Source organism: Parasteatoda tepidariorum, chromosome 6, assembly GCF_982258835.1.
Source record: "Parasteatoda tepidariorum strain Cologne lab strain chromosome 6, Ptep-v5.0, whole genome shotgun sequence".
In the NCBI taxonomy this organism is placed as follows: Eukaryota; Metazoa; Arthropoda; class Arachnida; order Araneae; family Theridiidae; genus Parasteatoda; species Parasteatoda tepidariorum.
The window spans coordinates 70,723,204-70,746,516 of record NC_141760.1 but is presented as its reverse complement, the minus strand read 5'-3'; the positions used below and the strand labels follow the sequence as shown (position 1 = coordinate 70,746,516).

Below are 23,313 nucleotides of genomic sequence, written 5' to 3'. Positions count from 1 at the left end.
GAGGGATATTCCGGATGGTGTTGGTTGCACAAGGTATCTTAAAAGATACGGAAGCTGATGAAATATGAGTTTATTTATGGTGAAAATTTCTCAAACGGTAAAGGCATCTTAAGAAGGGAATATTTTCTCAGCGACATAGGATAATTTTTAATTTTAAAATTAATTTAATAGTATACATTGTCACGCTGCAATACATTTTAGTTTTAAACTGTCTAATAATTATTTTGGGACGTGTTTATGCATCACTGGATCAAAGATTTATATGTACAGTCGCATCTGATAAAAGAATAGGTAATGAATATCACAATTATGTGGCGTTAATATTAAGATAGGTCGCATCATTTAACACTATGAATAGAAAAACATTGCCTAAAAAGAAACGTAATATGTACAGGCGCAAGAAAATAAACAGACTAACCTGAATAATTTGTGATCTAATAATTGGATCTTCACGCTCTTGGACTCAAACTTAATGGTTCGAGAGAGTGACTTCCTCTAATTAATTAGTACGGGCAATATTTCAAGTTACGAAGAGACACAAGGCATAGTTTCTCGGAATAACATTTATTATTAAACATTATTTCTCTGAATAATATTTTAAGTCACAAAAACATACTTTCTCTGAATAACATTCTGCACTTTCTTCGATGTTTTCGGATTTCTGACTTCCAAAACAAATAGTGTAGCAGTGATCTGGACAAATATGGTGCCAGTAGTTTGGTCAGGAGTGCGATCCAAAGTTTGGACCCCGTAATGCTCATTTTATTGTTTACGTATTTTGTCATATATCAAGAATTTTTTAAGCAAATGGAATTTTTGCACGCATTTATAAAAATCGTTTATACGAAGATAATTCCATGCGAAAAATACATTTTAGAATATTTTTAATATTTTTGATTATTATTGTATTTAATAATAGTCGAAAAAAATTACACCACTTTAATGTATGTACTTTTACATGGCAAAAAAACAAAATTAGAGCCAGTCTAGTTGATGGTCTGTGAGGAATCGACATTTAAGCATTCGACTTTTATACGGCTATCCTTTTTAATAATTCCGAATTGAAAAAAAAAGCCAGTATGTTTATCCAGAGAAGTAAGTATGTAAACCAGTATGTTTACCCGTTTTTGGCCTATTTATTTCTTTCATCATAAATAAGCGATATTTTTAAGGTTAGTACAATTTATAAAACTAGTGATATTAATTAAGCAATATGGATATACTCTATTTTATAACATTACTTATGTTAGCGTTAATTATAATATTTTCATTTACGAAATATACTAATCGTAGCATTAAAAAGTTCAAAAAAATTCATTCAAAAATTCAATGGAAAATAGAGTTAGATATAGAGTTAATATTTCTGAAATGGCAACAATACCACTGACCTTTGCTCGAAACTCGATAAGGGAGTTATTCAAATACAAATCGTGTAAGGAACTAAGCATTTAGTATCGTTACTTGATAAATTCAAGTATGACAGAATTCCCATTTCTTGAGTTAAAGCTTCTCTTGAATTTCGAAGACGAATGGCAGCTTTATTTCGTTATCTCATTTTTCCAGCTTCTATCGACCTGTACTTAAGGAAATGGTCAAAGTTCATTTCAAAGAGAAATACCTTGAGAAATGAAATTTTAGAAAATGATATAATCCGTTTTCTTTCTTTCTTCTATTGGCTTTCTAGTACTTTAAAAGTCGTCATTAAATTTGGTTTCTCAAATTAAAGATTTGGACGAAGATTTTTCACAATTCCTTTTCTTCTCTCTCTCATTTTTTTCCCTTCAAGCAGCTACAATGGTACAATGAACTGATACCTAAGTACTTTGAAAACTATAGATATTTTATTTCTGAAAAAATGAAGACGAAATTTTAAACGAATTTTTTTCTCAATACTTTTGTACGTCATATACCTATTAAACTTTAAAAAATATTTTAAATTCAGATTTTTATTTTTTGTCTTAAGATTAAACTAATTAATAGCATAGGATAGAGATATATTTATTCAAAATGTTTTAAAAAACGTGCACATTTTGATTTTATTAACTTGTAATTAAAGTGTTAACAACTAAAATAGCAGTTATTGGCATCATTTCTTTTAATATTGTCAGTGCCAATACATCAGAATTTGTATAAGTCGGTAGCTAATCTTAAAATCTACTTTTCGTAAATTGCCTTAGTCATTTGATAGGCTTACTATACCTATCAGTGGCAATACATCAGAGTTTTTATAAGTCGGTAGCTAATTAGAAAATCTACTCTTTGCAAATTGCCTTAGTCATTAGATAGGCTTACTATATCAAACCTTGTTTGTGAAATTACAAAGTGATGTCAGCAATTTGTAAAGAGCTGGATTTTACGTTTAGCATGCATCATAATACACGAATCAAAGAAACGCTTCGATTGGTGAAACTTTAATGTAGAGTACCAACTGCAACAAAACTAAACAGTGTCAAAAGTCTTTGTTCAACTCATTAGCTGTCATGTGCGTGGAAAGTTTTTTTCATGGAAAGTAATATTGTAATCACATTTACATTCATAATCGTATTTCAGTGTTTAATAAAATGTATATATATATATATATATATATATATATATATATATATATATATATATATATATATATATATATATATATATATATATATATATATATATATATATATATATATATATATATATATATATATATATATATATATATATATATATATATATATATATATATATATATATATATATATATATATATATATATATATATATATATATATATATATATATATATATATTAGCAATTTTGTTTTTTAGCAGTTACGTTTTGTGTGCAGATATTCACGAAGAAACTAGGTTATTTGAAGTTTCATCTTCATCACTATGGGGAGAGTGGGGACTGTGGATACATGCATTCCTTTCAGGCATACAATATAGAATAAAATATACAATAGCATACACCTGACCATCTGAGAACGATTGACTTCAAGTAATCTCGTTTCTACGTATAGAACGGAATACAATACGGTATTGCTAAGGGAAAACGTGTCCCGCAGTGGACTGATCGTTAAGACACGGTTCCCAGCAGATCACCAAAGTCAAGCATCACATGCTACGGTTAGTGTGCGGGTGGGTGACCACTTGGATCAGTCTGCGTAGGCACCGAGGATGTGCGGTATTGGTCCTCGTTAAACTGTGCTACCGTAAAGTGCTCGACTTCGCGCGCAGGTCGTCGGGCTACCGAAGCGGGGGTGCCATCCCCTCCGCAGAGGATCAAAATTGTGATGGCATGTCTTCGGATCATCCTCTGGGATGTTTCCCAGACCGTCGCCAATAGCCCATTGTGCAGATCTAGTGCGACGTAAATTAACAACAACAACAACTAAGGGAAAACGTGATTGATAAAGATTTTTTCCCTTTTTAAGTGTAAATTACAACTGGGAATGTTGACGTGGTAGAGTTCAGTAATCAGTAATTTTGTTATTGCACTTTAAACACCTCCTCTTAAAGTATGACAAGAAAGTTTCTTATTTAAAAAATAAATGATATATACTCTCCTAAGCAATTCAAATAACAATTTCTTTAATGTAGTTGAAAGAAAAGCAGAAGGTTTATAAAATACTGAAACGTACGTTCATTGCGTGATGTAATGAAATTCCTATGCTAATACTTTCAAAGTAAAATATCACATTGGTAATAAATGGTCGATTACTTCAAACTTCATATTTATTGCTCTCAGCATGTATTCGATTGATGTTACATATTCATTTGCGAATCGAAACATATTCTTTGAATTCGAATCCTTTTGCTGTAGTTAAAGAAGAGGAACTCTGTAATGATGCATAATGATACGAGAAAAGCAGTATATTATCCTTAACGATGATATTCTGTGAGTGGCTTCCATTAAGGTGGAATATGCTATGCTTCGAATAAAATTAAATGTTTGCTTTTACATTAACCTTTGAAATCTTTCATTTATTTTCCTTAATAATTGAATTTTTGTGCTCTCAGGTTTTGTCAAAAGACAAATTATTCGGAGAATCATATGATGAATAAAATTATATTTTCCAACTTAAAATTTTAATCTACTGTATATTATAAGCTTCATTTGTTTTTAAATAAATAAGAAATTTTATTATGTTTAGACATTTTTGATACAGTATAACTATACTGCAAAAAAATTCGGAATAATTTTTGGTTAAAGTACAGGTACTTTGGTTGCAACATCCATAAAACGATTTTTACTGTAAAATATTATGCTTTAATTTTTACTATAATATTTATTTACTTATTTGATGATTTTAAGTTAAATATTACTGCAATAATCCGGTATATCAAACTTTTTGTTCCGTAACATATTCCGGTAAAAATAGATTTCACAGTTAATAGTACCGGCTCCCTGACTACCCGTACTTTTATCGTAATTTGATCTGGAATTTTTTACAGTGGACTTTTAAAGATAATTACCCTGTAGTTACGTATGAAGGAGTCTCGATGACATGCTGGTTAAGGTTGAAGGCTGTTATTGCTAAGTACTGAAATTTTATTTCACTCAGATTTAGATTAGTAATTCCCAACCTGTTTAGAATTTAAAAGTGGTCAAAGTTCTATATTGATGATGTAAAATAATACTATTAGTCATGGAATTATAAAGCCTTAACCTCCATGACTCCCATAACCAGTTGCAGAAACATTATAAACAGTTTAAAAACATTCGCTATTCTTGACAAGTAAAAAACAGTGGCTGATGTTCCTATATTATGATATTATTACGTTAATATTATTATTATTATAATATTATTATTATTATGATATTATTATTATTATGATATTATCATTATTATTATAATATTATTATTGTTATAATAATATTATTATTATAATATTATTATTATTATAATAGTATTATTAATATAATATTATTATTATTATTATTATTATATTATTATTATAATATTATTATTATAAAGTTATCTTTTATTATTGAATGGAAAATAAATAATTATCTTAGCGTATAGACTTAAGTATTAGGAGGACTGGGAGTAATGTCGTTTCGGTGTATTTTTATATACATGCTATCAAGATTTTATTTTTAAACAATAATGTATCCACCCTCGTTAGCAACAACCTTTCAATCTCAGTCGAAGTGGATCGAAAAAAATGAATTAGTTTTAAAGGCTAACGAATATTTAATGCTCCAAAAGAACATTACTTCCCGGTCCTCCTAATTGTTGTATTATTATTTTTTTACCCTGGAATATTAACCATGCTATAAATTTACTAGGCAGAATAACGTATATTTATGTAACATCGAATGTAATAAAGCTTGAAAGGAAGTCACGCACTTCTTGTCGTATAACTGCTAAGCAGGATGCTATATCACCAAACAGAGATTTAACACAATCCTTACGCTTCTACGCATCTTTTTGCTTCGTCTAATCACACGTCACTTAACAAAAGTGTAGTAATTAAGAGTTAAATTAAAAGCTTCTTTATTCTTGGAATGTAAGGAAGTCTTTTATTTTTCTAACATTATTCAAAACATGACTCTACCAAAACATCATGCATTTAGGAGGTAAGGTTTAAGTAGAACGGACAAATAATTGCTAAAAATGCTGTGTTTAAGAATGCTATACTAATGATGTTTAGATCTAATTGAAATGGCTACCAGTTTCATTTTATTGCTAATGTAAGCATGATAAAGATACCAAACACGGTTTATAATAGAAAAACTGAACAAGGAATTCGGAATTGTTGAAATTGTTGGAGTATTATGTTTGAAAACTTTAAAATGTTAAAGCTATAAAAAATTTAATATATTATTTTTTTAAAGATATATGCAGATTCTTAATACTTATATTTCTTAATTTTTAAAAAGATATTGCATTTAAAATGCCTTAGAGTTTCATACTTGCTTGCAACTTTTTGATGAAATTTAAAAACTCATCATAAGAATTTTTTTAACCATTTATGCTCACACTATCGTTTCTCTGTCTCGTCCTTACTCAACCTTCGCGTTTGTCATAGAATAATTTTGGTTAATTTCATCATCTGCTTTGGTTTCAATAAGGGTGTTTTATATCGCACATGGTGAATTTTCATTGTGCATATCTCTTAACTGTGTTGTAGGAAATGAGGAATAGGTAGAATATATTATCGACATTTCAATCTTTTTACAATATCTATTTAAAAGCTTTTTTATTAATGTTTATGAAACTTCTAGTTTCAGATATAATCAAAAGTTTCGGAATTTCTTTGAATTCTGAATTCATTCTAACCATTTGAAGGCTGAATTTAAAAACACAAACAAATAACATAAAATTTAGTTATTAAACTACTAAAATGTAAATGCTATAATAACAAAATTGAGTGAAAAAATAAGGTTTGCTTAAAGCAATTTTTCCTTTTTGGAATATCGACGTTTAACAGCATCCTGTTTTACGGATAGTGGTAACGATCACTTCCGTTAGATCTCCGCAAATGTTTTCGGACGGAACAGAATGGTATAAATTTATAAATTCTCGAAATTGTAAAACATCCTTTTCGGCACTAGGACGGATGTTCTTTAAATAGTTTTATCCTATGAATATAGTAGTACAAATGTTATAGCATGATCAGATATTATTTGGATAGCATCAAATAAAGTAGCGTGGATGGATATGGATGCAGGATAAAGGTCAGCAGTCAAAAGTTTAAATTATATTAAAAATTTAAACCTATTGTAATGCCAAAAGTGATCAGATATTGACTGGAAATTCTATATTCTCCAAAAGTAATTCATGAAATCTGTCAATAGTAGCCAAATTAATGATATATGACAAATTATATGACAAGCGGTGAAATTTAAAAATTGTGTAAAATTTCTTAAATAATAAAAAAGTCAAATAATTCCGGTAATGGACTAAATGCAAAAAATAATTCTGGTAACCGAACTAAATGCAAAAAAATTATAATATAAATTTTCAATGCATGAAAAATGCTAGTATTTGGACTTTAATTGCACATAAAATTCTAACTCAAAATTACTTGTCAATGCTCCATTTTTTGAACATTGGCAAGTAAACTTTTAAAAATAATAAGCAACACGTGTCTTACAAGTTTTAAACATATGTTAAACAACAGCGACTGGATAAAATAGTATAAAGAGAAAAAAAAGATAACTTGTGATTACATCGTTAAATTGTTCCACCCTTCTGTTTGAAGACAAATCCCTCCTTACTTGATTGACAATTTAGACGCACAATCATTTCTTTTTCTTTTACGGTAGATTGAGCTTAGGATTTTCAATTTTTTCACCTCACACTAAGAATTAGCAGTTATTTTTGTGCATTTAGTATAAAGTTCTCGATTTTTATTAATTAACTTAAATTTAATTGGGAATTGGTTCGAAATGTCGAAGAATCAGTCCAAGAAACTTGACTAACAAAAAACACACAGAGTTCATCAACATTTCAGACATCATTATGACAATGCACCACATCACCTTAGTATATATATATATATATATATATATATATATATATATATATATATATATATATATATATACTAAGTTTCTATTTATGATATATATATATATATATATATATATATATATATATATATATATATATATATATATATATATATATATATATATATATATATATATATATATATATCATAAATAGAACTAAACCCATTGATCACGTTTCATTCTCGATTTTTTCTTCAAATAAGCAGAAATCCTGAAAAAAGCTCGACACTTTTTATTCTCATTTTTAAGAAAGAATAAATGATAATCAGCACTTGCATCTCGAACACAAAAATATAGTTTTTTTCTTACTCCCACCTAAAACATCAGCATTTTCTTCCGCCATCAAATTCTTCCAAATTATTCTTTCTATATCAATAAAATTCATCAGAATAGCACTTTTTTGGCAAAGGACTGGAGTGACTTCAAAAACCACTTAACTTCAACAAACCTCTATAGGAAAGGGGAAACTGTAATAAGGTCAAAAGATCAACAATAAAGGTCTTCGATAAAACCCAAAGTAATTCGCATACTCAGCAAGGGAAAAATTCTGATGTTATGGGGGAAAACAGCACTGGCAATGGGAAACACTAGTTCGTTTTTCTTGCGTGACCTCATGGAAACAGCAAAAGTCATAGGCAAAGAGAAAATTCCTTTTCCTCTTATTGATTTGTCTCGCCCCTTTCTTTCCTTTTTTGTCCCTACCTTTAATGATAACGGTGCTATACTCTGTTGTGTTTTTTTTTCTTCTTCTTCTTTTATTATTATTATTTATTGAGTTCTAGCACAGAGTGAAGTGAGTCGAAAAGTTTTCAAAGTTTCTAAATGTTTCTGGGAGAAGAAAATAGAATGAAAGCAGGAGAAGTCAAGAAATAAAGTTTATAGTTGTTCTTATACACTTGATGTCCCAATTTAGAGAATTTTTAAGCTTTATACTGTTTCGACCTGGCAGTGTTTTTATACTTTGAGCTTTTATCCCACTTTTTTTTCTTTTTAAAGATATAAAGATTGTTTTTTAATGAAAAATAAAGGAAATAAAAGTACAAATAAACAAGGAAATGTATTTATACTGATACTAAATGAAGATCTCCGAGGAATAAAGGCTTATGTCCGTAAAAGCTGAGTAAGAGAAAAAGTAATTTGGCGTGTGAAAAGGAAGCGTTTTTCAACAATAGAGCCTATTATCACTGTGTGAAAACTCTTCCGGACAATCAATTTTTCACTTTATTAATTTGTCAAAATTTAGTAATCCTCAAAATGCAACAAATTTTGATAAAATTGTAATTTGTTTTGAAAAATAAATAAAAATCTCTTTACTACTTCTAGTTTTTCAAATGTGTATGTTTTTCGACTTAATAAATGTGATTTATCATAAAGTATCACACTGTAGTGTTTCATAACATTTACTTAACCTTGTGAAGTTTTAAGTTTTATACTATATTTGACCTAGCATTTTTTTATTTAATTTTTTTAATTATACCACTTTTTTTCTTTTTTTAAAGATATAAAGATTGTTTTTGTTAAATGGAAAAATAAAGAAAAAATACAGACACACAAGCAAATATATTTATGCTGATACTGAATGCTTACTTCAATTTTTTTCATAACAAATCGCACAGTGCAAAGTACTTATCTTTCAGTCAGTTCAGGGTCAGACTGAGAGTTAGAGCCTCAGGTGGCTCATGAATTAGGGACCCCTTTAAAGAACGAAATGTCCTCATTTTTTTTGGAAATTTTAATAAAGCGCCATTGATTTCGCTTAGTAACTCGATTTCCAAAATGTATAAAAAATTTAAATATATTATGTTTAATTTTAAGGCAATTATTTTACAGTCGTCATAGTTTATTTCAGAATTTATTGTAAAAAAATTAATTATGTTTGTCCTTAGTTTAATTATTACCACTAAAATATGTGACACGAAAATATTTTGTGTTTGGTTAGCGAAAATATATTTTCTTTTTTTTTCTCTACCCAAGACTGTCGAAAAAGTTTCAGAAGTAGTTACAAATAAGCAAAAAAGTTCAACTAATAAAACCAAAGCTTTAAAATTTTTTTCGAACTTAAATAAAAATGCCCTAGATTATTTAAGAAAAACCAAATTTTTTTTTTCAAAATATTTCAGATTATCTTATAAAAAATGACACCGAATTCATTTTGTAAAAATTCTTTCAGCTATATGAGATTGCTGATTGAAAAAAATAGATATACACGCTTGATTAAATGAGAATCAAATCCTAAAATATGTAAAGAAAGTTCTGTCAAAGAAAAAAAAAAGATATTGCGCCCTAAAGCGAAACTTCTCTCAAAACTTGAAAATCAATTACTTTCATGGAAATAAATATTTGAAAAATGCAATCTGAGAGAATGTCTCAAACATTGAGATTTCAAAAAGAATATTATGGGAATGAATTTTGGAGTATTCGATATAGCTACAAACAAATAAAAAAAAATATCCTCCAAGTGAAATCAATTTTTAAAAGCGAATATGGCCCCGCAGAATTCAGCTTTTGAAGCAACGTTGGTAGTTTTGCAAGTACCCCATTAAATTCAACTTCCAGATAACGACAACCGTTTTTAGAGATGTTCCAAAAAAGATAGTGGGAGAAAAACCTCCGCCATGGGCAGTTGACAGAAAAAGTTAAAGTGAACATTTTTCTTTCCAGCTACAAATACCGCTCCACGCATAACATAGGTTTGAAAATAAATAAAAGACGTGAAAAAGTATAAAAAAATAAAAGAATAAGTAAAATCTAGACAACTATCAAGGAAAACAGGAGCATTACAGTTAGGGTATCGGGAACAAACCGTGTTTCTTGCAATTTATCAAACGCTCTTGTAGTCCAGTCATTCTGCGGTATTTTCCAGTCTTTCTTCTCCTGAAAGAAACCGACTATATGGAAGAAATCTATTTAGTATATTTGGGCGAATTTTCTTTTATTTTCTTGCAACCAATATAAGATTCCGCTTTGTCGGAAACCACTTATACTTAAAAGGTTTCTTGAATAAGCACTTTAAGGGAGATGAAGATATTGCTGACGCTGTTATTGTGGCTGAATCTATTACACTGAATTTATTGGATATTTTCTACTCGCAACATTGTAAAAGAATAAGATATAAATTGGAAAATATTGTAATTCAGTGATATATGTCCACTAGTTTTCCGCATTTGATTTCAAAGGGAAATAGCATTTAGCATCATCATTATTTTTTTTCTAGATATACAACGACGAGTTTATGGATTTAAGAGATCTTTTTACCCAAATATATGAATTTATTTATTGAAAAATACATTTATTAAATTCTTTATAATTTTATTTTCGTGTTTATAGTTTACCGCGATGTATAAGAATAAAAATTTATGACTGTTTGTGAGAATCATAAATATAAGCATAAATTAAAAATATAAACATGAACAAAAAATATAAATATTATTATTACAAATATTATAAATATTATTATTATAAATATTATTATTATAAATATTATTAATATATATAAATATTATTATGATAAATATAATAAATATTATTATTATAAAAATTATAAATATTATTAATATATATAAATATTATTATTATAAAAATTATAAATATTTTTAATATATATAAATATTATTATTATAAAAATTATAAATATTATTAATATATATAAATATTATTATTATAAAAATTATAAATATTTTTAATATATATAAATATTATTATTATAAAAATTATAAATATTATTAATATATATAAATATTATTTTTTTTCCTAGATATACAACGACGAGTTCATGGATTTAAGTGATCTTTTTACCCAAATATATGAATTTATTTATTGAAAATTAAATTTATTAAATTCCTTATAATTTTATTTTTGTGTTTATAGTTTAGCGCTATGTATAAGAATAAAAATTTATGACTGTTTGTGAGAATCATAAATATAAACATAAATAAAAAATATAAATATTATTAATATATATAAATATATTTTTTTTCTTAGATATACAACGACGAGTTTATGGATTTAAGTGATCTTTTTACCCAAATATATGAATTTATTTATTGAAAAATACATTTATTAAATTCTTTATAATTTTACTTTTGTGTTTATAGTTTAGCGAGATGCATAAAAATAAAAATTTATGACTGTTTGAGAGAACCATAAATATAAACATAAATATAGAATCTAAATAACATAAATTAAATATTAATGTTAAAAATTTATCTATGTTACAGCCAATGCATGAAATCTGAAATTCTGTAGTAAGCCCAGTTATTGTATGGAATGCCTATAATGGACCAACAGATCATAAATAGATTACTGTTTCACGCGTTATTTACGCCCTAAAATGACTATAAACAAATTATACAGACATTCTATATTGTGCATACATTGATTCTCATATATTGATTATCATATTCCATTCTTTGCATAAAATACCCCGATATTCTTCGATATATTTACCGTTTATTGACAGAATTAATTTTATTGACAATATTATTGAAAAGGGGAAATTAGAAAATAAGACTTCGATAATATAGTTATTAGTACTCAACCAATTTTTTTTACTTTTATACATATTATATGCAATCAATACGTAGACAAATAGAGGATGTTATAATGTAAATATTTTACAAAGCTTAAAATTTCTTAGAATTTTTTAGTTTTGTAACTAGCTGTAGCTCACAAAAATAATATAAGTCACATGGAGGATAAAACCAAGGCTGGGGTGGCACAATGAACCACACTAGCTTGTATACTGTTCTTCCGTACGATAATGTCCGGGAGCTCGACAACTCCACACGGTATGTGATAGGATGCTAATGTGGCGTTTTATATGGTTAGCGAAATGTAATCTTATTTAGTTCTTTTTTTCATATTGTCTTTTAATGTACACAACAAAATACAATGTTACACATGTGTTACACAATAAAAATTCAACTCAAAAACTAAGCGAGAAATCATCGGATATTGCCACCAATCTCTCTCTCACACACACACATATATATATATATATATATATATATATATATATATATATATATATATATATATATATATATATTCCATCTTGTCAAATTTGCTGTAATGCATAAAAATCCTTTGTGATGCCTAATTTCTATATTCTTTTTTAGGTATTGTAAATAATTCCCCAAAATATCTCTTTTACAAAGATATGCGAAGATGCCTGAAGGCAAACAGAAAAAGTTATCCTTATGCATCTGAACATTTTCTAATAAATCAACTTTATCTTCTGTTAAAATGTAAGTACTGTTTTTAACCATATATTTAAAAATTTTTATTATAGCTCTTTGTTTATTCAGTTTTTATTTTTCTTCCATTCTTCGTCACATCCAAGTTCAAGTAACAGTGTTTTAAAATTATAATATTTTATAAGCATTGATTTTAGTTAATTGTGTAAATCTGAATTTTCTTCCAGAATCCACACAATAAAATATACAATAAAAAGTGTTAGAAAAGAGTGTTATCAAAAGGAAGGATAATAAAGAATCATATGCGTGGGAGGATTATAAGTATGGATTGCGAGCTGCAAAGATCCTTTCAAGAGGATCATTGATATGGAGTTTTAGCTTGATAATACAAGCTTTGCAAATGTTTGGTTTCAAGGTGACTCTAAACCAAGCAAAACTTCTGTAGATTTATGATAATTGCTGTAAGAATCAACTTGGGACCAAATGTGAATCTAAACAATGTTAAATAGGATTAGTAGACCTATGGCTTATAACTCGTTGAAGTAAGAGTGCATCGCTGAAAGACATGCAGTAATGAATCTGTATAGCCTTCCAACAGTATGAAAACAACATAACGACCTCTAAAGTGGTCCACTATTTAAATGTTGGTGGGGATGGTACCGGGACTGAGTTGAGATTCATTATTCAAATGGGTTTAATTGTAATTAGTGGAAATAACATAATGTCACTACTACAGTGTATTATAAAGATGATGTTGTATTCTACACTTTAGACCATAGATGCATTGCTATCATTGGAGGCAAGGGATTATTGCCACATGATTATTGAACTATGTCTGAATCACCTTATTGAGTCTTGACCTAAAGTTCGCGCCATTACTTCTTTGTCATATTCACTTTTGCCATATTTTAATGAAGTCTCCTGTCGAAGAATATTCAATTCAGTTAATTCAATATTAATTCAGAAAATTCAATTTCTCAGAAATAATCGGTCGAATCGCTTTTGAGAAATCGAATTTTGAAAATGTCGTATACATAAAATTAAATTGCTCAGGAGATATTCTACCGATTTCGCACAAATTGTGACTTTGCCACGAAAAATTAAATACTTTAAAATGATGTAAGAAAATGTATACCTTGCAATTCAATTTTTTTCGACAATTATTAAATAGAATAATTTTTAAATAAACTACTAAAATTTATTTTTTATATGAAATTATCTTTGGATAAACGAATTTTATAATTGCGTGCAAAAGTTTTGGAATTCACTTAAGAAGTTCTCGAGGTAAGGCGAAATACGCAAAAAGTAAAATTAACATTAAGTTTTCCAAACATTGGATTGTTCTCTTGATCTAACTATGGGGACCAAATTTCCCTTTGTGGCTTCCCGCAATATTTTGGGGGATTGAAATCCAAATCCGTTGAAGAAATGTACGCCTACTCAGAGGACGTGCGTTTTTGTATCTGATTTCGTAATTTAAAATGTCGTCGGCACTAATTAATTAGCATATTTGAGGTCACCCCCTCAAATAACCTTAAGAACGCGTCCTAGAATGTTAAGATCCGATTATTAGATCAAAAGTTATTTAGGGTGGTCCGTTTCTTATTTTGCGCACCATACGTGTAAGGAAATAAAAACAGAAGATCTTAGTAAATTTATTTGTAATAATTAAATTTTCCCTTAGTCAGATACAACCTTTGTTTTTCGAGTGCTTGATTTTAAATATGCTAATTAATTTGTGCTGATGATGTTTAAAGAGGTAAATCGGAAACAAAAACATATTTTCAATGAATAAATACCCTAGATATCTGGAAAAAAACCTAGATGTAAGAATAAAGTAATCATTGTAGATCTATGTATTAGCTACTCAATCCTTCTTAGGATAAAATAGCGTTTTTTTTCTTTTGGTCATTATATGGTCTTTTGGTTGATCAGACGTTTATCCCGCTCGTTTCCTGGGGCTTCACGAAACATGTTCCCTAGGGCTCTTATGTAAGAAAATGTGTTCTCGAACTTTTTCAGAAGAAACATACCAGTTTATTTAGAAAAATGATGAATTCAACAATACGCTGATTTTAATCTCAGTTGATTTAACCGATAAATTTAAAGGCTTTGCAAAATTTTCTATTTCCTTAGTAAAAATTAACTTTTTCCCATAGCTATGTAGTGGCGTGTAATTAATGCATGCACATTTGTATATTTTTTTTTTCAAATTTTATTTTCAGACATATTTAATAACAAAATTAAGTAAAACAAAACAGGCCGGGATAGCCTGGTCGGTAGGGCGCTGGGCCTATGTCTGAGAGATCATGGGTTCAAACCCCGACGACCGAAGACTCCCCGTGTAGTAAAGTGACTGATACACGTTAAATCTGTCGAGTAGCAAAAGTCCTCTATGTTCCCACAACAAATCAATGCCTCTGGGGGTACTAGATTGTAGATCGATCGTTTTCTGATTCAGGCCAAAATTACGATCTGTGGAAGAATGAATGGATGTATGAATGGGTCCGCCCTATTAACGGGTGTGACGTTTGGAGGTGTGGATTTGGACGTGTGGCAGAAGTCGAATTCTTGGCTATAGATGGCTCCACTGTAAAATAAGAACAATCGCACTCCCTCTGCTTAAACAGGCATACGTCAACAACAAATAAAACAATTATATTTGTAAACAACGTTGCAACCTCCTTTCGATTGACATTTTAAATAATTGCCACTAATCAAGTACGTTCTCCTTGTTGGGGTTGGCTGGAACAGTGGCCAGACGTGGATTATACGGATAAGGATTTTACCAACCTGGGTACGTATCCGCGATCTGATAAATATTTTCGCGCGTTAGCAAGCCGAAACACACTGAGCTATAATTTGGACAGAATTTCAAAGTTAACCGTAGATAGTTCATATAAGTAATTAGTTCTGTATTTTTGTTTTAGTTATAATTGTAACAGAAGTAGATATAACAACAATAAAGTAAAGCATTTTCTTAGTTTCAGTGATGTTTAATATTTAACGCAGAAGAGAGCTGCATTAAACAGCAATTATCGGCCAGAAATAAATATATTGTTTATTCATTAACTCTTTTTTTGTGTTTTATTTTATTACTATGGTCTTTTGACTGTCTGTTTGCCCCTTTGGGTTCTTCTGTAACTTTTATTTCTATTTATTGTACATTTTCTGCTTGACGTAAACCCTACACAATTAGGGTGGGTCGTGTCACTATTCAAATTAAGAAATACGTTACATATATTTATACTTCGTTTATAATTATTATTCTAATATCTTTGCGCATGTTTCAATGCATCTAATTTCACATAAGTTGCATTCAGTATCACTTGCAGAAAAAAATGATGCATAACAATGTAATTTAAGTAGGGTATTTTTACTTATTTTAATATTTTTTTTAAATATGCTAACCTATTCTGTGATGTAACACAAAGTAAGAGATTAATTATACTTTTTAACATAAACTTTCGCATAAAGTATCTCTCAGAAAGTTGCTGTGTTAAAATGAATTAATGTAACCCCATTAAACTTTTCTACCATATAAACATACGTATTTAATATGAAAATTTATGAGGAAATGTATGAAAAGATTTAGAACAAATGGATAAATGTATCATCCATCAAATCCATATTCATTCAAACTATTATTTCCAAAGCTTCTGAAAGGTGTTTAGAATTCTGTAAAGAAGTTTACATCACATAGTCTTAAAAATGTCCCTATGTTACTGGACTTGGTTCATTTTACCATAAAATAGAATTTTGCCGATGCTATGCCTTTCCGCGCCATTTCACGTCTGATGAACGACGGGAAACAGGTCTGGGGTCCAGTTTCTGGAAAAGACTAAATCAATTATTCTGAGTCGGTTTAATCTCTTCAGGACATTCTCTCTGCCATTGAGCCCGCGTTTAATGTGAGTTTCGATTCATAAAATTGCTGCAAGATTAGCCACGTTTTAACAGTGTCTAAAGTATGTGTGAGCTGAATGCGTGCTGTTTAAACTCAGTTAGAAAATTTATTTAATGGGAGAAGAAAATGCAGTGCTGAAAATTAATTCTAAGCCACGCTCACCATCTCCCTTCAGGTCTTTTTTTTACCTGTTTTTTTTCAGTTTTTCAAGCATTAAATAACTGTCACAAAATATTGTTAGTTTGCATGTTAAAGTTAATGATTATACTCTTAAAATATTTAAAGTTTTATAAAAAATTAAACTGAATTATTAAATTAAGTATTGTTTTTTTTTTTTGTCAAAATATGACTTAATGGATTTTTCAAACCAGGAGATTACATCATTTTAGATCAAAAAAGCTAAATAACACATCACTTAAAAGTGTTTTTATATTATCAACTACATTGTAAAAAATTCAGGATCAAATTACGGATGGAAATAACGGCACTTTGGGTGCATCATCCTTAAAATCTATTTGACCGTAAGAATCATTTTACCAGAAAATTTATTTCACCTTAAAATCTATTCAACCGTAAAATCAATTCTACGGTTGAATCCGTTTTACTGTATATTTTTTTTATCTTAGAATATTATATCATCATTTTTACTGTAATATTTATTTAATTAGAGTTATTAAGTGATTTTATGATAATTACTGTAATCAGATCGGCGGTATATCAGATTGTTTCATTACGAAAAATGTTTCATTAAGGTGGATTTAGAGATAAAAATTACCGGCACACTGAATACCGGCATACAGAGTACCTGCAATTTTTACCGTAATTTGATCAGAAATTTTTTGCAGTTCAGTATAAATTCATTTATAAGGGAAACATCCCAATAGTGTGATTTACTTATAAGGGTAGGGTGTATTAAATTTTTAAGAAAATTGTATAACGTTTATATATCTTATTAAACAAAAACTAGAATTAAACAAAAGCTTACTTTACTTTGATTCGAAATAGAATTAACACATTCAAACATTTTTAATGAGGTTATAAATTCAGAAGAAAAAAATAATATTCTTTTTTTTATATTTTTTATAGCAATAAACAATTTAATGTTCTTATCTTAATTGTGCAAATACTGATATTAAAATTTACAGTTCAACAGCTATTAGTGTAACAAGCTGCCTTGATATTTCGTAAGAAAAAATCATCCCAATATGCTCAAATAACATCATTTAAATATTTTTCCTAAAGAAGACAAGCATTTCATTTGAATTTTCGCATTTGTTAAAGAAGGCAGCTGCTAATAAAAGTTTGTCTGAATAATTTATAGAAAAGAATTCGCTGTTTTAATTAAACCTCTTCTCTAAAAATGATTACATTTTAAGCGAACTCGAAAAAATTTCATTTTAAAAAGTACAATTTCAAATTTAGTATATGTAGTGTATCTGATCACGCAAACAAATTCAGTTCAACGGTTTCACAGGATCGATGGCAAAACTCATCTTAAATCCTCATCAACGACAGCTGTTAGTGACGTCACATACCCGTTCAAAATTCCATCTGAAGTTTCATTTTGTATTTCTGGGAATTTCGACGCGAAAAATCTTTATGGCACACTAAAAAGAACCACATGTCATCTTATCCCTTGAGGTAATCTTTTTTACATGTATCTACATTTTTTCCCTTTTTTTCCTTTTCACCATTTCGGATATATCTTTCACATTCTCCAGCCTTTTTTCACATTCCCCTTTAGTTCTTCCCATGGTTTTTTTCTTGATTAGGCTCCATCGCGTCTGTGGCCATTTATACATTTTGCAGATTGGAGTGTAGGACAATTGATGGTATTTTGTTTCTGCAGCTTGCATTTAAATTCTTTTCAAAAAAGGGGACGCATCTCTATATCTTATGATTAAATAGAGGAAATTGTATTTTTTAAATCTATCTTTTTTTAAGAAATACAAAAAAAAAAAAGGTATTAGAATTGTATAGGAAATATTATGTAGGTTAAATAATGAAGTGTTTAAGATAATCTATGATTTAAAAAGTTTTGATTAGGGTAACGGAGGGTTTTTGTTTCTCCACCATGCACTTAATTTAATTTCATGAAAAAAAGAGACGCATATCTATACATACGCATATCTATGATCAAGTGGAAGAAATTGGATTTTTTTTTATTTTTAGGATAAATTTTTTTGAAATGTACAAAAAGGAAAATATATTAGAATTGCAAAGGAAAACTATATGTAGTTAAAATAAATAGGAAATTGATAAAGTGTTTCATATAATTTATAAATTATAATATTTTAATTTGAGATTGCGACAGTGGTTTTAATGGCATGTCATTAAATTTTTTTTTTAAAAAAGAGACACATGTCTATGCTTTATAATTGAATGGAAGTATTTAGTTTTTTAAAGACATATCTTTTAAGGAAATATATAGAAATATATATATATATATATGTATATATATATATATATATATATATATATATATATATATATATATATATATATATATATATATATATATATATATATATATATATATATATATATATATATATATATATATATATATATATATATATATATATATATATATATATATATGTAACATGCGAGACTACAGCCTCTCTGTTAGTACGCCAGATGTCGCTCTCTTTAACGAAAAGCAACGAACTTTCTCGATGTAAATGAAGAGTTAGTCAGTTGATGTAGTTTCTAAGTGAAACTGGTTGTTTTTAGGTAAAACCTGAAACCTGTGTGGTTCGAACCTAAGTGGTTAGAGTCTATGTGACTCATGTTATTATTGAGGAATAAATACTATTGTTATTGTTATTGATCATATGGTTGATTGAATTAGTTGATGATAACCATCATCGCATTATGGTGTAGTTTGAAGTAACTCGGCATTATATATATATATATATATATATATATATATATATATATATATATATATATATATATATATATATATATATATATATATATATATATATATATATATATATATATATATATATATATATATATATATATATATATATATATATATATATGTATGTATATATATATATATATATATATATATATATATATATATATATATATATATATATATATATATATATATATATATATATATATATATATATATATATATATATATATATATATATATATATATATATATATATATATATATATATATATATATATATATATATATGCATTAGAATTGTAAAAGAAAATAATATGCAGACTAAATAATGAATACTCTGCTTAAGTGTTTCAAATAACTCATAATTTTTTTTGTTTTCATTTGAATAATTTATGCTATCACATGAAGTTACAAATCATGCAAAACTGTGATAGTCGTAAAGAGAAAAAATACTTTTATCAAACTAAAATTTTATTAAATTGATTTTCAAATCAACTTACTGAATTTGAATGAGTCAGATCGTAAGAAATAAAAATATTAAAAACAAATACATATGGTTTTATTAAACTTTATTCAGAATATTAAATGTACTCCAGAAATTAGGAACGCCAGATAATAAAAATCTAAACAGATTGCTTACATTGATTTTGGTTCGAGAAATATTTTATCAAACTAGTTCACTTCCATAATAATGTATCAAAATAAAAAATATATGGAGTACATTTTATTTCTAGTATAATTTATTTCAATACCACAAGGAAAAAAATCACTCTTTTTTATTTTGCTAAAGTGCACTGCAGTTGATATAACTGTGGGGGCGGAGTTATAGACCATGCCAACCTTCATCTATCAAAAGGTACATCTTGAATGAATGAAGTTAGCATGTCTTATATACCAGTGAATTGATGTTTAATTTTCGTAGTGGTAGTTACGCCACATAACTTTAAATTATGATTTCGACATTCATAACTTTTGATAAGTTATTCAAACAAGAATTTGTTTAAATATATAAATAAAATTTTAACAATTTTAATTTAAAAAAATTAATTATAAATTATAAATTAAAATTTAATCACAAATTATAAATTAGTAATCCATAAAAGTTTTACTTTTAAAAATATAAAGCCCATTATTTGATGCGCGTTAAAGCAAACGAAGCAAACAAAAAAGACTGATTTAAAATTTGCTTTTTGAATTCTTAAAAAGTAACGCAATGCTCTATCAAAGATGAGGGGAAGTTTTAATATGCATAGAAAAATAAAAAAAGCAATACAAAAACTTGAAAAGGCCACTAAATCTAGGACTGTCCTTTTTATTAAGACTTCTTGAGGGCCTTGCATTTTCACTGTCCTCTTTTTACCATGTGGCATTTTGGTTTTCGGAAAAACCTGTCACGAATCTTGTAGAGTTGGAGGAAAATTTGTGTTTTTATAACTCTTTTCCGTGCATGAGTAATACTGACAATGTTAAGTCCAATGCACGTAAAGTAGATTTGCACGCATAATAAAATGGAGTGTTTGTTATGAAGGGCAAGGAAAATAGAAAATGTAAAGGAAAGCACTTTTTTTTAGAAATAAATGCAATTTCTAAGACATTTTATTGAAGAAACCATGACACTAAACACGCAAGAATTCTTTTATAAAATGTTAGATTTTGTTTTGATGAATCATAACGAAAAGCAAATGTATCATTTTTCTTTGAAGAAATGAGTTAACATTTTTTTTTGATAAACTGTATTCTTTTTACAAAGATGGTATGCAAATCTTTTTTTTTTAAAAATAAGCTTCTCATATGAACAATAGTTTTGATTAAAATTTCAAAATTCTTGAACAATTGAAACTTTTTTATTGTTAAATATACCCTGGAAAACATTTCAACAAAATAAAAGAGAAATTATTAAAAGAGAAATATTTTTAATAATTTAAATTTCTAATCACTTTTTTGATAAACTACTTATATCACTTAAATTGCGGGAGTGAATTTATATTTTTATACTTAAAAAATAAATAATTAAACAAAAATAAATAAACAGTTAAGTTTATTCATTTAATGTTTGTATGTAATATTTAAAGTTTCTTGACAAATATTTCCTTTAGTAATACAATTTCTTTAAATATATAAGTTGGTAACTCACCAATTTTTTTTTATTTTGTTCACTGTACGCACATAAATTTATCAGCTTAATAACACTCAAATATATTCCTAATTTCCTTGTTAGATCCTTTGCTGGCAAATATTTAATCCTCCTCAAATAACGAAACAAACTAGAAAGCATGATTTATAAAACAAAATACATACGTTGTTTTGTATAACAGAAAGAATTTAGATATTTCTGGGAAAATTCTTAATCATAAACTTTGTAACAGTGATGGGGCGGCTTGCATTGGAATCAGTTCTATGCGAATCAGTTCTATGCCTAAGTGTTATTAGTTCTGGAGTTTCTCCAATATTCCATCAAAAACAAGTAGAACGTTTGCCTGTTCTCTTCACTGCGTGGAAGAAAATTAATTATGCTCTCATTAAGGAACCTGCTCAAGCACGAAATCAATGCAGGATGACGACAAAATTTAATAAACGAAAGCAGATCTATTTAATGCTCGGGTATATTGAAAAATACACGAGTCAGACCATCTTTGCAAAGAAGAAAATATTAATGTATTTGTAAGTGGTAAATTCAGTACTTGTTTAGTTTAGTCGAAAAAATTACGGGAAGAACCTGGTGCAATTTTGTTGGAAAATTTTGAATTATTATTTCAAAAATTTTTAAAATAAGCTTCATAACAATATTGTTTGATCTCAAATAAGAATAAATTTAAACCATAAAGAATTCATAAATTTATTCCAATCATCAATAAATTTATTCTAATGTGTTTCTGTTTATTGAAGTTGAATTTATAATATCATACTGGCTCTTTTAACAGTTTTGGTTATAAAATATAATTTAGAGTCTAACTGAGTTTCGAACATATAAAACTGGGGAACATGTTTGAAGAATATACAGAAGCATAAGAAATAGGCGCTGCAGGGTTAAAGGAAGAAAAACAGGGGTGTAAGATGTAGAAAGTAAGTTGAAGTTAAGTGAAGAAATTAAGAATTTCGAAACAGTTGAAAAAACAGGATGCTATAAAGCTCATTACCTAAATAATTAGAAATTTAATATTAGGAAACTGTTTTGAAAATTTGAAGTCAATGGCTGATGAGAAAAACTGAATGATTTTCGTGAAAAAAGAAAGAAATCTTTCTATGTAGGGCGATAAAAGAACGTTTAATTTCCTGATTTTAAACATAGTTTTCTTATACTTTAATTTGTAGTTTAAGTATATGTTTAGTGTCCAATAAACGCAAAATCTCACTGACAAGAAATTTATAGTGAATACCCTTGATACAACTAACATTAGTAATATGTTTAAAGTTTGTAATTTGTAATTGGTTATTAGCAATTAGCAATAATTAATGTATAGCAATAATTACTATTATGTTATTAATTGGTTTGAGGTTTAAGGAATCCTTCTTAAGTTCACTTCTGCATCTTGAATACATGAGGTTCTAAGCCTTCTCACATCAAACCTTCCCACCCAGTTGTATTTGGTTATTTGTTTAATTTATTCCTCTTTCCCAATCGGTTAAAATATTTTTTCTTCTTCTTGTAACTTGTTTGTAAAGTTCTTGCTAGAAGAGCCGTGAGGGCAGTATGTAGTTTTCCTGACTTTATTCGGGATGATTTATTCGCATTGTAAACTTTTACTTTATCATGCATTGATCATTTTAA

General features: G+C 27.8%; 1 protein-coding gene across 4 annotated transcripts in view; it reads left to right on the top strand.

The window, feature by feature from the left end:
* The window catches only part of LOC107456467 (kin of IRRE-like protein 1), a 224,475-nt gene that overhangs the window by 48,840 nt on the left and 152,322 nt on the right, over positions 1-23,313 (top strand). For all 4 annotated transcript variants that reach the window (XM_087166016.1, XM_087166018.1, XM_087166017.1 and 1 more), the window contains exon 2: positions 12,625-12,753. The gene's annotated coding sequence lies outside the window, so the exon portion shown is untranslated. The remainder of the gene's footprint in view (positions 1-12,624; positions 12,754-23,313) is intronic.